Source organism: Antechinus flavipes, chromosome 1 (assembly GCF_016432865.1).
Source record: "Antechinus flavipes isolate AdamAnt ecotype Samford, QLD, Australia chromosome 1, AdamAnt_v2, whole genome shotgun sequence".
Taxonomy (NCBI): domain Eukaryota; kingdom Metazoa; phylum Chordata; class Mammalia; order Dasyuromorphia; family Dasyuridae; genus Antechinus; species Antechinus flavipes.
The window spans coordinates 425,124,578-425,137,244 of record NC_067398.1 but is presented as its reverse complement, the minus strand read 5'-3'; the positions used below and the strand labels follow the sequence as shown (position 1 = coordinate 425,137,244).

At 35.0% G+C, this 12,667-nt stretch overlaps 1 protein-coding gene across 1 annotated transcript in view; it reads right to left on the bottom strand.

Moving 5' to 3' along the window:
* Window positions 1-8,665, bottom strand: part of CDH6 (cadherin 6) — a 164,887-nt gene extending 156,222 nt beyond the window's left edge. The window contains exon 1 of the mRNA XM_051969888.1: window positions 8,474-8,665. The gene's annotated coding sequence lies outside the window, so the exon portion shown is untranslated. The remainder of the gene's footprint in view (window positions 1-8,473) is intronic.
* Between the last annotated feature and the right edge of the window lie 4,002 nt (window positions 8,666-12,667).

Below are 12,667 nucleotides of genomic sequence, written 5' to 3'. Positions count from 1 at the left end.
AAACTTTGAGAAAATTACACATAGTACAACTTCATCATTCTTGCTAAGGTAATCAAAGGATTCTTCTCAATGTACAAAAGTACAAGTCTGTTTAAAAGAGGTTTAATAAAGAGAACAGTAGGTGAGCAGCTTTTGACTAATCTGGATTTTGGTCTGCCAATTTAAAAGGCATAGTCACTCTTCTTCACTCTACTGGGGTCCCAAAAAGAGAACTAAACACTAAGATCAATTGCTTTTCCTTGTAAAATTATTCCACAAATAGATAAGGCCTTGATAAAACCACAATGATTACAATAACTAGGTCATTCCCTCTCCCCTCCCTCCCCACAAGCTGCTATTTGTCAAGAGTCCTAATGATCTAGTAATAAAAGCACTACAAATAAGGTGAGCCTATTTTCTTTCCCAAATATTAAGCATCTGATTTGACATAGGATTAAGATACAGCAAGATTTTATTTAAAGTAATAATAATCATAGCTAATATGTAGAGCTTGAAGGTTTGCAAAATACTTTACAATACTTTACAAATGTTATTTTAATTCCAGGATAACCCTAGGAGAAAGGTGTTATTATTATACCCATTTTACAGCTAGGGAAACTTAAGTAAACAAAGGCTAAATGACTTGCCCAAAGGCATATGACTAGTGGTGTCTGAGGCCGTATTTGAAAGTAGATCTTCCGGATCCTGATTTTAGTGTTCTATCTACTGCTCCATCATCCACAACGAAACAAAACAAAATTAGAAAAACAAACAAACTTAAAAACCTCTTTATATAGAGTTTGAGGATCTAATTTCCAATTCTAGCTCTATTATTTAAAATTTGTATGATCTAGGAAATTTATTTTGCCTCTCTAATACTCAGTTTACTTATCTGTAAAATGATGAGGTTGAAGTAATTAATCTCCAAGGTTTCTTTTTGCTCTAAATAGATGATCCTATGAAGATCCTGAAAAATTAGAGGCAAATAGGAAGTCTCCATAGATTACCAGAAGTTTTCATTTCTTTTATTATTTGATGGATGGCTGAAATATATCAGTTTAATATACTGTAGCTGAAAACTCATAGATTAAATATTAACTACCTCATTTTAGCTACTAATTTCAGTAGTTTCTATTTTTGTAATAGACACAAATAGACACATACAGGACACACCTTCTTCCCTACCCTCAACATAAACATAATTACTACAAATTCATAGTTATATTTCCTAGCTTAACTTTTAATTTCACTTGTTTCCATAATTTAATAGCACCAATAAATAATGAAATATTTTCAGCAGAAAAAAGGAGAAAAATAAAAGACTACCCATGATACTTTGGGCAAGATAAACACTATTGATTTTTAAAATGTAAAACAAAGAGAAGGAAACAATTTATGTCTACATTTTCCTTCCAAATATGTAATTCTGTTTATAATTCAAAAATTGCATAATTATAATCTAAAGAATATAGAGATTTCTACATGGTTATTTTAATGGTAAGATTTGTGAAAGATAGAAAAGCATATTGGAAAGTACCTTTAGTTACCAAATCAGCATTAGGTGATAAATAGCTTTTTGACTTTTCTTCATTCTTCATTCATTGCAACCAATGAGTCAACAAACATTTATGTTTGCAGATTCTTAAAACTTTGGAGGTCTACTTTTCTCATGTTATATACTAGATACTATGTTAGGTACTGAGGAAACAAGAGAAAAATGAACAGGCTCTGCTCTCAAGGAACTTCTATGTCTTTTGAAGGATACTACACACATACACGCACACACACACACACACACACATATACACTAAAAATAGGGAAAGCACAGTTCTAGTATTTTACTTTGTTTTCAATACTGTGGCATACTAGTATGTTTTAGTATAATACTTTATTTAAATTTTTTTAAAACTGAGAGAAGAATTCTTCATTCAGCAATTCTCATATGAAGCAAGTGTGCTTCTGGGCAAGACACACCAATATAATTCTTTATAATGAAAAGAATCATAGTTTATGCACATATTGAATTTGATGCCAAAGAAATACTAAATGACAATGATGTTGATATGAAAGGAAAAAAAATGTCTCTTCACTTATCAGATAGGCTAGAAATCAAAAGAAATTTTACCTAATAGTGGCAATCAGGTAAAAATTACGCTGAGAAAAACTAGAGAGAAGGCATTCCTTTAAAGGGTCCAGTGAGCCTGAGATGCCCTAAGGTGGATAAAAGTCATATCTGTGAGAGGAAAACTAAAATTACTTAATTTTTTAAAGTTCCTTCACTCTTCCCCATAAACTCTTCTCTCATTGCAATGAGTATCAGATGATGGATTCTTGGGTCACCAAAATCTTTATGGAAAAACAAAGAACTCAAAATGTCCACAATGCTATTTCTGTTAACAAAGTCTTGCAAATATTTTTTTAAATATAAAAAAAAAATCGTGTAAGAAGTTTATCTGAGCTCAAAATCTGCCTCTTTCTTGACAAAAACATATTATTTGAATCTCTTCTATTCCTTTTTACCCTCCCAGGTCACCCATAGGTCCTTCTATGCCTGAAATTAAGCAAGAATCTATCCTTACCACTTTTTATTGAGTTCCCCAATAGTGCAAGTTGTTCCCATAAGCCTCAAGTCAAAAGAACTTGAAGTTCACCATATTTATATTCCTTTGTGATTCTCATTAGATTCATCCTCAGTTTTTTTAACTTCTGGCCTCTTTGACCACCACACATAATTAAGGCTGCTCTAACACAAAACACAATTATTTAGTATTAGTTGAAAATCTTGTCATTACTGTCTTTCACCACATTACACTATTTGTAGGTTTCCTTAGTTTGTGTTGGTATATTTATTTTCATCACTATTGTCTAAGAAGATAAGCCCTAAGTCTCTTTCCATTACATTGGTGTGGGAAGGAAGATAATAGCAAACAAGGGTAACAATATTTTAGACCTATATTGATAACAATAGCAATTGTTAATTATTATAAGAAAGTCTTTTTAAAGCGGTAGGTAGGAGAATTCTCTCTGAGGTTCTACATTTTGAGTTGGCACGAACTGTAATATTTGTTTTCAGATAAGAATTCAAATCACCTTCTTGGAAGTCAGTCTCCTTAGCTGATCCCTGAATGTAGAAATTTCATTCAATTTCTAGTTCTGTGAAACACTCAGTGAGGTCCCCTTCAGGCAATGACTACCATCTTACAATTTGCATTTCATGACAGGCAAGGGCTACATGATAATCATGCATATGAAGCTGAATTTCTTATGATAGAAAATAGTAATTCCACATATGGAAAAATGTCAAATCTGAACCTTTGTTTCTATTTTCAATTTGCCTCTGTACTTTTCTTATCCCCCCCTTTTCCATTTCATTCACTTGTTACTAATCCATGATCAACTCAATTAAGCTAAATTTTTTTTGTGCTTTTCAATTTCTGTTGACCTGTGGGCCAACTGACTCTATTATAGAAGTATCATTTAGGTTAAGATAATTCAAAATCTTCCATCAAGGAAGGTTCTGTATTATTTCACTCATGAGTTGTATTCCTCAACAAAAAGTCTATATATCATCAGGAAAAGATTGAGGCAGAAGCTGCTTTATCAATACCAAGAATCAAATTTAATAGTAACATTCTAACTGTAATTAAAATACTCTGCCTACAAATCTAAACAAAGTAGAATGATAAACTTAGAAAACAAATACAAAATCATTGAAAAGAGTTAGTAGGTAAAACAAATTGAAATGATATCTAAGTATAGAAGGATAAAAGTATCCAGTATCTTTTGAACATAGGTTATAGTGGAAATAATTGCATTTATTAGAAAGGGGCATGATCACTTCATTAAATTCTCTTTATGAGTACTTCAGATAAGTTCTTGGGTAGTTCAAGTCAAGTTAGGCTTTTTGCCTGAAGTATTTAGTTTATTGAATCATTTCTCTGCTATTTTTTGGCTTCAGGAACTCATCCTTAATGTATTTTTTGTAGTAGCTAAGGGTACATTTTACCTTATTGGAAGATCACTCATTCTTTCCCACCTTCCTATCTGGTTGCTTAGAGGGTCATAAAAACTCTCCACCTCAAGAAATAATGATGGTGTCTGACACAGAAGGTCTTAGAGGTCCTCATATAATTCACTGTAACAAAGAAATGGGATGGATAAAAAGACAGAAACAGAGTGCTATGGATATTTTAGAATAGTGTAATCTTTTGGATTTTCAGAAAAATGAAAGCCCAACAAAATATCATACACCCAATTTTAGGAAAGCACCTCAACTCCTTTCTTCTACAACCAATAAATAAACAAACAAAACTCTAAATATAAAATATATCCCTTCCAATATTTTCCCCAAATCATTAGAATGGTGTCATAAAAGTAGAATTGACAGATAATTTTTAAAACATTCTTTTTTCACAATTTAGCACAATGTCCCAATTCTTTATATTTATTATGTATTATTCAAAATTTTTTAAGCCAGAAAAGGTTGGATTATCTACTTATTCACATTTTTATGAAGCAAATAAGGTAAGCTCAGTAGACATAGGATAAGCTGCAACACTATTAAGAAATGCAATTCCGACTGAGTCATTTCTTTCCATTTTTATGAGGCAGACCCCAATTCTTATAGACCCCAAAGAATGGGCTGCCATGACTAAGCAAGGAATATGAAGAAACTAGCTTCTGCCGGATGTTATCTCATTTGGAACACATTTCAAACTTTAGAACAGATTTTTAAATTGGAAGTTGAGCCCTGTATAGTGTCAGCAGAAGAGACTGATTCACCACAGAGAACTTATCTAACTCCAAATGCCAGCAAATGCTTTTTAAAGGAGTAGGGTACCCAAAAAGCATCATAATAAAACAAAATTATGTACTAAAACAGACAATCCCCATTGGTGACATCCACATCTAAAAATCTGTTGGCTCTTTTTAACAAATACTTATATATGAATGGGTATTTTCTTTAAATCAGAAGCCACTAAATCAGCAAAAGTGAAGAAGTTCTAAATATTTTGGAAAGGGTAATTATGTTCCCACAACTTTTCTCACAGCCATAGTTTTTATGTTATTTTTTCTTGAATCATAACAGTAATGTCATTGTAGCATGGGAAAAGGATTTTTTAAAAGTGTAAATCAAACTTAATTATTAACAAGGAAATAACAGTTGCTTAAGGAAGTACATTTTTGGCAAGGTTTGGAAAAAAGGAAGTCTCATTTTATAGTTTTCTATGAATGAAAACATATTGCTACTATTTTAATTTAAATATATGTGAAATTCTCATTATGTTTAAGTCTTTAACTAGAGACATGGAAAAAAAACAAAGTAACTATGAGGTACTACAATTGGAGACATCTACATAAGTAAAAAAGATGATGAGCCACTGTCTACACAAAGAAATAAAGCTATGCTAGACATGCATTTTTTTCCCTTTCTTTTTAATAAACTGCTAATATGTTTTCAAAACTTTAGACAGCAAAACTCATCCTGCAACTGTAAATCTGAGAGAAATGCACAGGATGACCCACTAGAGGTCCCTTCCAACCAAAAAAGTTTCTAAAATTAAAAGAAAATCACTGCATCTGTTAGAATAAAGAGGAAACAAACATATGCAGAGAACTAGGACTCAGGAGGGGTGTCCACACATTTCATATCCTAAGGAATAGAAGGTGCCCTTCATGAAAACACTTGGTCATTTTCCAGCCAAGTTAATCATACTATTGCTCAATTTAAAAATCAGAACTTTTTGCAAAGTCCAATATACTAGTTGAAACATTTCTAGCAAAGAGTATATACTATCTGGCACTATGTTTAGGTCTATAACTATGCTTTCAATCTCAGCTATTTCAAATATATCTGAAACAACATTTTCAAAAGACATTTTCTCCTTAAAAGGAATATTGCCTCTAACAGTAAGTTTCTACTTTCAAAGCTGATGGAAGTGGTGGGTGGAAGAGGGAAGGTGTACATTTTTGATAGCAAGCAACTTGGAAAATGATGGGTTTTGTTTTTCTATTTTATCTTTTCAGTGTTAGTATTGAAAAATGTAATTGGAAAGAATTAATGCAAAAACGTAATATCCTAAGGGATTGTTAAGTCCCTACAGGGATTCTCACATGCCAATTCCTTATAATGGTTGCAAAAGATAATTGCAGAGAATTATAGTAGAACTGAATCATTGCCATTTTCCTTGAAAAATATGTTGCTGTTTCTTAGGATTTTCTGGATAAAAAGGTTTCTCCGTTTAACTCAAAAATATAAAAAAAAAAATTAAAATAGGTAGAAACATACTATATATCTTGTTTCCTTTCTTCACCTCATATACTCTTCCAACTAGCCAAAATCTACAAGTGTAAAGAAAATTCTAAATGATTCCCCTCCCACCCCCCACCCCCCACCCCCAGTATACTGCTGGATTCTTTTATGACTCCTGAGCAAAAGGAGCTCTCCACTGAAAATCTGCCATGTAGCACAAACTTCACCCTCTTTATGACATAATGAAGACATCTGATTGATCATGTTCATTATATCCTCCCTCCCACAACTTGTTGACTTAGTTTTCTTTAAAACAGTAAAGTCAGAAATCACAGGGATTAAAAAAAAAATCCTACACCTTGGATCAAGGCATTTAGGAAGAATAAACTATATATACACATATATGTATGAATGTATGTAGAAACACTTAGATTCCCATGCTAATCTTTTTAGGTACACACAACTACAAAAGGAAAAGGTAAAACAGATCAGATACTACTTTATTGTACTTTGAAGATTATTTTTTGATGTTTTAGCAAAGAAAATGCTATGTTAAAGTTACATTTTTCTTGTTTCCTTTTTCCAATGCACAAAATGCCTCTTGCAACCCTTTTAGTACTGGAAAAATTATATATATATATATATATATATATAATGTATGTATCAACATGACATAGTCAAATATGTACAAAACTGTTTCTGCCATATATATATGTGTGTGTGTGTGTGTGTGTGTATATATATATATATATATATGTTTTACCCTCCTCCCCACCATTTCTTTTACCCCCAAATGAAAACTGAAGCCATAGAGAGCTACTTAAGTAGTCTGGTCATAGAATTTACTTTAAGAGTTGTAATAAAACTCTCTAGCATGAATATCACAATCAAATTCTTGGACAGAGGTTCATTCTTGAAATATCATCAGCAGATGTATGGGTATTCTGGGTATAATTCAGGTCATTAAACTTCTTGATCCTTGAATGTCATCTAGAGTTTCTTAGTTGAACATACACTTGCACTTACAAAGAACTGCATTTAACTCCCCATAAAATATGGATTTTATTGCAGCAGTGACAACACTTCTTCCTCTCACCCCCCCCACCCCCCACTGACCTCCATAGAATCACTGATCACCGGGCACAAAACTCCTTACACAAGAATATCTAAATCCAAAATTAGATCCATGTCTGTAATTGCAGCTATGTATAAACTAAAACAAAACAAAACAAACCCACTTACCAGCTTACTATGATTTATTCTGGACACTGATTCATTTAGGATTAGGTATAAGTATCCATTTTTCTTCTGTCAGATACCTATAAAAACTACACACACTTGCTCCCGTCCCTGTCCCGAGAACACAATGATATCGAGAAGACTTGGCGTCTGGTCTGTCATCTTCCGTAACAGCTCCAGGGCCGCACATCCACCAAACCACTGACTTTTCCCTCCATCTGGGTTCCACATGCAGAATACTGCACTTTATAACAGGGGACTTTTCTCTCAAACGGAGCCCCTGTGTACCAGGTCCACCAGAATACACTGTCCAAAAAGTAGATGCAACCAGCTTCCTTCTCTCCTTGTCTCTAGCTAACTACTCACTGGAACTAAAGTTTTCCTGTTCCACAAGCATTAGTATATGCAAAATGACCTGGACTCAAAATACACCTGACTAAGCTTTGCCCCCTCCCTGGGCAATATAGAGAAGTGTCCACGCCCGTTGACTCTGCTCCCAAGGGCGCCGGCTGCCCGCACAAAAGAGCTGCCAACTTCGCAAAACGACCCAGTGTCAGCCGCAGCTATCAGAGAAAGAGCAGAAGCGAGTGAGCTCCTGCAGAAGGCAGAGAGCGCTACATTTGCCCTACATCACTCAGAGCCTGGAGGAAATCCTTACCCGCAGACACAGAGCCCTCGGCTTCGTGGAGAAGCACACTGGTCAGTCTGCGGTCGCAGTGCCTCTCCACCTGGGAGTGAGCTCCCAGCTCCCGGGGCTGCCTGGTGTCTCCACCTCTGGCCAAGCTACCCGCACGGAACTAAGGGTTTGACTCTTAGAGCATCTCTTTTAACTCTGGCAGGCATATAGCGGAAGCTGACGGGACCTCTAGTGGATTGTTTTCCGTTCAATGATAAAATACAAGGACAGAAAACACAGCTATAAAAGCAAATCAAACACCCCAACAAAAGAAGAGATTACTTGAACCCTTTTCCCTAGTTACAAACATGGAAAAATTCTGCTACCGGTTTCTGCCGCTGCGGCTGCTGCTGCTGCAGCCGCTGCTCCAGCTGCTACTGCCCCCACTGCCTTCGCTGCCGTTGCTGCCGCCGCGGTTGCCGCTGCCGCTGCTATCGCCGCTACCACCGCTGCCTCCTCTGCTCCCGGAGCTGCTGCTGCTCTGTTAGCTTACACAGTTCCCACTGCTTCCTGCTTAAACTGCAGCACTCAGTATGGGAAGGTGTTGGGGCTTAGGGAAAGCAGGCTCTTCTGGGCACATACTGATTTGCAAGTGAATGGAGTGGGAGGGTGCAGAGAGAGGAGGACTTTGTTAAAGAACCCCGGTCTCACCCCCCCTCCCACCCTCACCCACCCCCTACTCATGATAGAATGACTCCCAGTGTTTGAAGTCCAGAGCAATCAGCTCACAGTAATCCTCCGTCAGCGGTAGTATGTGCGGGGATTTTTTTTTTTTTTTAAGGTTACAAACATACTCGGAACTTGTGTGAGTCCATATGTTTCTCTCCTTCTACTATTGAACTGTCGCCTTCATACTATTATCAGAAGTGACTGAGCATTCCCTCCTCCCCCTATTCCCCTCACTAAACAATTACAATTTCTCAGTAAAATAGAACCATGTTTTCAGTTATCAGATCAGGTTCATAATGTTAAAGAATACTAAATATCAGCACATATAATGCATTTCCCTTGGGACAATTCCTCCATTTATCATTTTTTAAGATGTAAATAAAAGGTGACCTTCACACATACAAGCTATACATCCATACATTCTGTCCTCTTGCCTCCTCCCTCCCGATTAAATGAGTATTTTTTAATTTAGTTTTTTTTTTTCTTTGTTAATGCTTCTGTTTGGTAGCATCAAGAGGCAGTACCAGAAAGACCTGTTTTCTAGGGTTTAGAAAAAGAGTCTAGAAGCTCTAAGTCTTGAAGTCTATCTTCTGGCTCTGACAACTATCCGTTGCCCAATGGTGGTGGAAGTAATCTAATCCTCTCTATTGATAAATGTCCTTCTTTGTAAAATGCTTTAATGCAAAGCGTGTGGGAGGGGGAATAACGACAGCACAAAGATATTTCTATATTCTAAGCTTCTGAAAGTTTTTGTAATCCATAGATGAAAGTTGTCATACCAGTGATCCTTTAAAGTAAGTACTTAATGTTCACACAATTTCTCAGCTATCTAAAATTAAGAATTAGAAGAATAAAGGTGTAATCATTTGATAAATGGTTTCTAATATCATGAGTTATTTTAAATGATAATATTTAAAAAACTTAAATTCAAAATTGCTCTACACAAGATTACCAGATGGGTGATTTAGGATTTTACCCCCAAGATGGGGTCAGTTTGAAAGGGAACTTGCCAGAAAAAGAATTAAAAATCAAGTTCTGTCCATTCAAAGGGCACATGAAAATGTCGGTAACCCTCTAAAGAAGATTTCATCCCTAAGGGTTCCTTACTATTAAGACTTCCAAAGGCAAAGCTAGATCGGTTTTCCCTGTATAGTTAAATGGGACTGGCTCTGAAGTCTCCTAGGAGAATATTTTACTTCTCCAGGAAGATGGCCATTTGCAGTGCCAGTAAGAGTGAATTAAACTGAAGCTGAGGGATTTACAGCAGGTCAGCAATATTCCATCAAAATATATATGGAATTGACCTTAGTGTAGATGGCTAAGATATTTGGCATCACAATACCTTCAGTTTTTATTCTAGAATGGGATGTTTAAATTTGTAACTACCTTAACAAACAGGAACATTTTTTTTTTCTTGTACACCTATCTAAAATCTTCCCATGGGATAAAAAAAAATCTGTTTATCTGTGTCCCGCTCAATAGTTAATTTCTTAAGTAATCTAGATGTGTAATATATCTGTCAGACTATACACCAAGTGTGAATGCATATGAAAAAAATAAAAAAGAAAACTCAGATTTCAAATACTTCTAACAGGAGAGAGTTATATAGGTAGTAAGAGTTATGTAGTTATAGTCTGATTTATTTTTAAAGCCCAGGTCATGGGTTCAATGACCATTTGATATGGTTAGCCTTATAGGCAGAAAATCATTCTACTGTGTCCCCCAGACTACACTTCAAATTCCAGTCAGCCTTTTCACAAAAAAAAAAAAATTCTCATGAGAAATTATAAAGAAAATGTTTTAAGTTAGTGCAATCAAATACAGCTATGAATCCCTTATATTCCCCTTTCTACCTCCAAAAAACCTGTTAAAAATGAGGAAATTTCATTATTCTGGCATATCTAGAACAGTTATACTCATATTCTATTTTTTTTCTTGATACGATTAAAGATTGTTGCAAACTCCTGAGTAACAGATTCCTAGAATCTCAAAATTGGAAAGGTCGTCAGAGGTCATCTAGTCCAACCCATATCTGAACAAAAATCTACTGTATAGCATATGGGACAAGTGACTCTTCAGAATGCTGCTTGAAGATTTCCATTGACAGGGACATCTATGTTCATTCATAGCAGTCCATTTCATTTTTGCATAGTTAAATTTGTTGGGAACTTTTTCATTGCCTTTGACTAAAATCTGCTTATCTGCTTGTCTGCATTTAATCTTTTTTGGACCAAGAAAGACAACTTCTGTATAATAGACATTCAAACATTTGAAAATAGCATATTTAGGGGCAACTAGATGGTGCAGTGAATAGCCTTGAAGTCAGGAGAACCTGAATTCAAATCTGACCTTAAAATCCTTAATACTTCCTAGCTACATGAGCTAGGTTTCTTAACCTCAATTGCCTCATCCAAAACAAAAGATATCACATCTCTTCTAAATTTTTTCTCTTCCAATTCTTTAAACCATTTTTAATAGGGGATGTATTACAGTTTCCTGGTTACTTTTCTTGAAAAGTATTTGGGATTGTCCATATCCTTCTTAAAATGTAGCGTCCAGAACTTAATATGATTATTTAGACAATTCTATATTTGAGACTTAATAAAATATTCTCAGTGTAGTCTAATAAGGACAAAGGATAGCAGAATGATTTTTCTTCTTGTTTTATATAATATATCCATTAGTGCAGTTTAAGATTAGCTTAGCTTTTTGGCATTCCATATAGTACAATTAATTCCTATCAATGTTGTGGACCACTAAAACTCCCTGAAATTTTTTAACTACAGCTTTCCTATTTTATATTTGGGCAACTAAATTTATATATATTCTGATTAAATTTTAACTTCTTAGTTCTATACATTGTTCCATCCTATTAAGGTCTTTTTGGATCCTGAATCTATAATTCAATGTATTAGTTCTTCCTTTCAACTTTGTGTCACTGGAAAACTTGATGAGCACATTACTTATGCTTTCATCCAAGTAATTTCCTTTTTTTTTATTATAGCTTTTTATTTACAAGATATATGCATGGATAATTTTTTAGCATTGGCAATTGCAAAACCTTTTCTTCCAGTTTTTGCCCTCCTTCCACCTTTCCCCTCCCCCAGGTGGCAGGTAGACCAATACATGTTAAATACTATATATATATACATATACATAGTTATTTAACTACACAAGAAGAATTGAACTTTGAAATAATTTATAATTAAACTTGAAGGAAATAAAAAAATGCAAGTGGACAAAAACAGAGGGATTGGAAATACTATGTAGTGGTTCACACTCATTTCCCAGAGTTCTTTCACTGGATGTGGCTGGTTCTATTCATTATTGAACAAATGGAACTGATTTGTTTTATCTTATTGTTGAAGAGAGCCATGTCCATCAGAATTGATCATCATATAGTATTGTTATTGGCATGTATAATTATCTCCTGGTTCTGCTCATTTTACTCAGCATCAGTTCATGTAAGTCTTTCTAGGCCTTTCTGAAATAATCCTGCTGGTAATTTCTTACAGAGCAATAACATTCCATAACATTCATACACCACAATTTATTCAGGCGTTCTCCAACTGATAGGCATCCACTCAGTTTCCAGTTTTGGGCCACTACAGGGTTGCCACAAACATTTTTGCACATACAGGTCCCTTTCCATTCTTTAAAACCTCCTTGGAATATAAGCCCAGTAGGAACACTGCTGGATCAAAGGGTATGCACAGTTTGATAATTTTTTGAGCACAGTTCCAAATCACTTTCCAGAATGCCCGGATGTGTTCATAATTCCACCAACAATGTATCAGTGTCCCAATTTTCCCACATCCCCTCCAACATTCAGCATTATCTTTTCCTGTCAT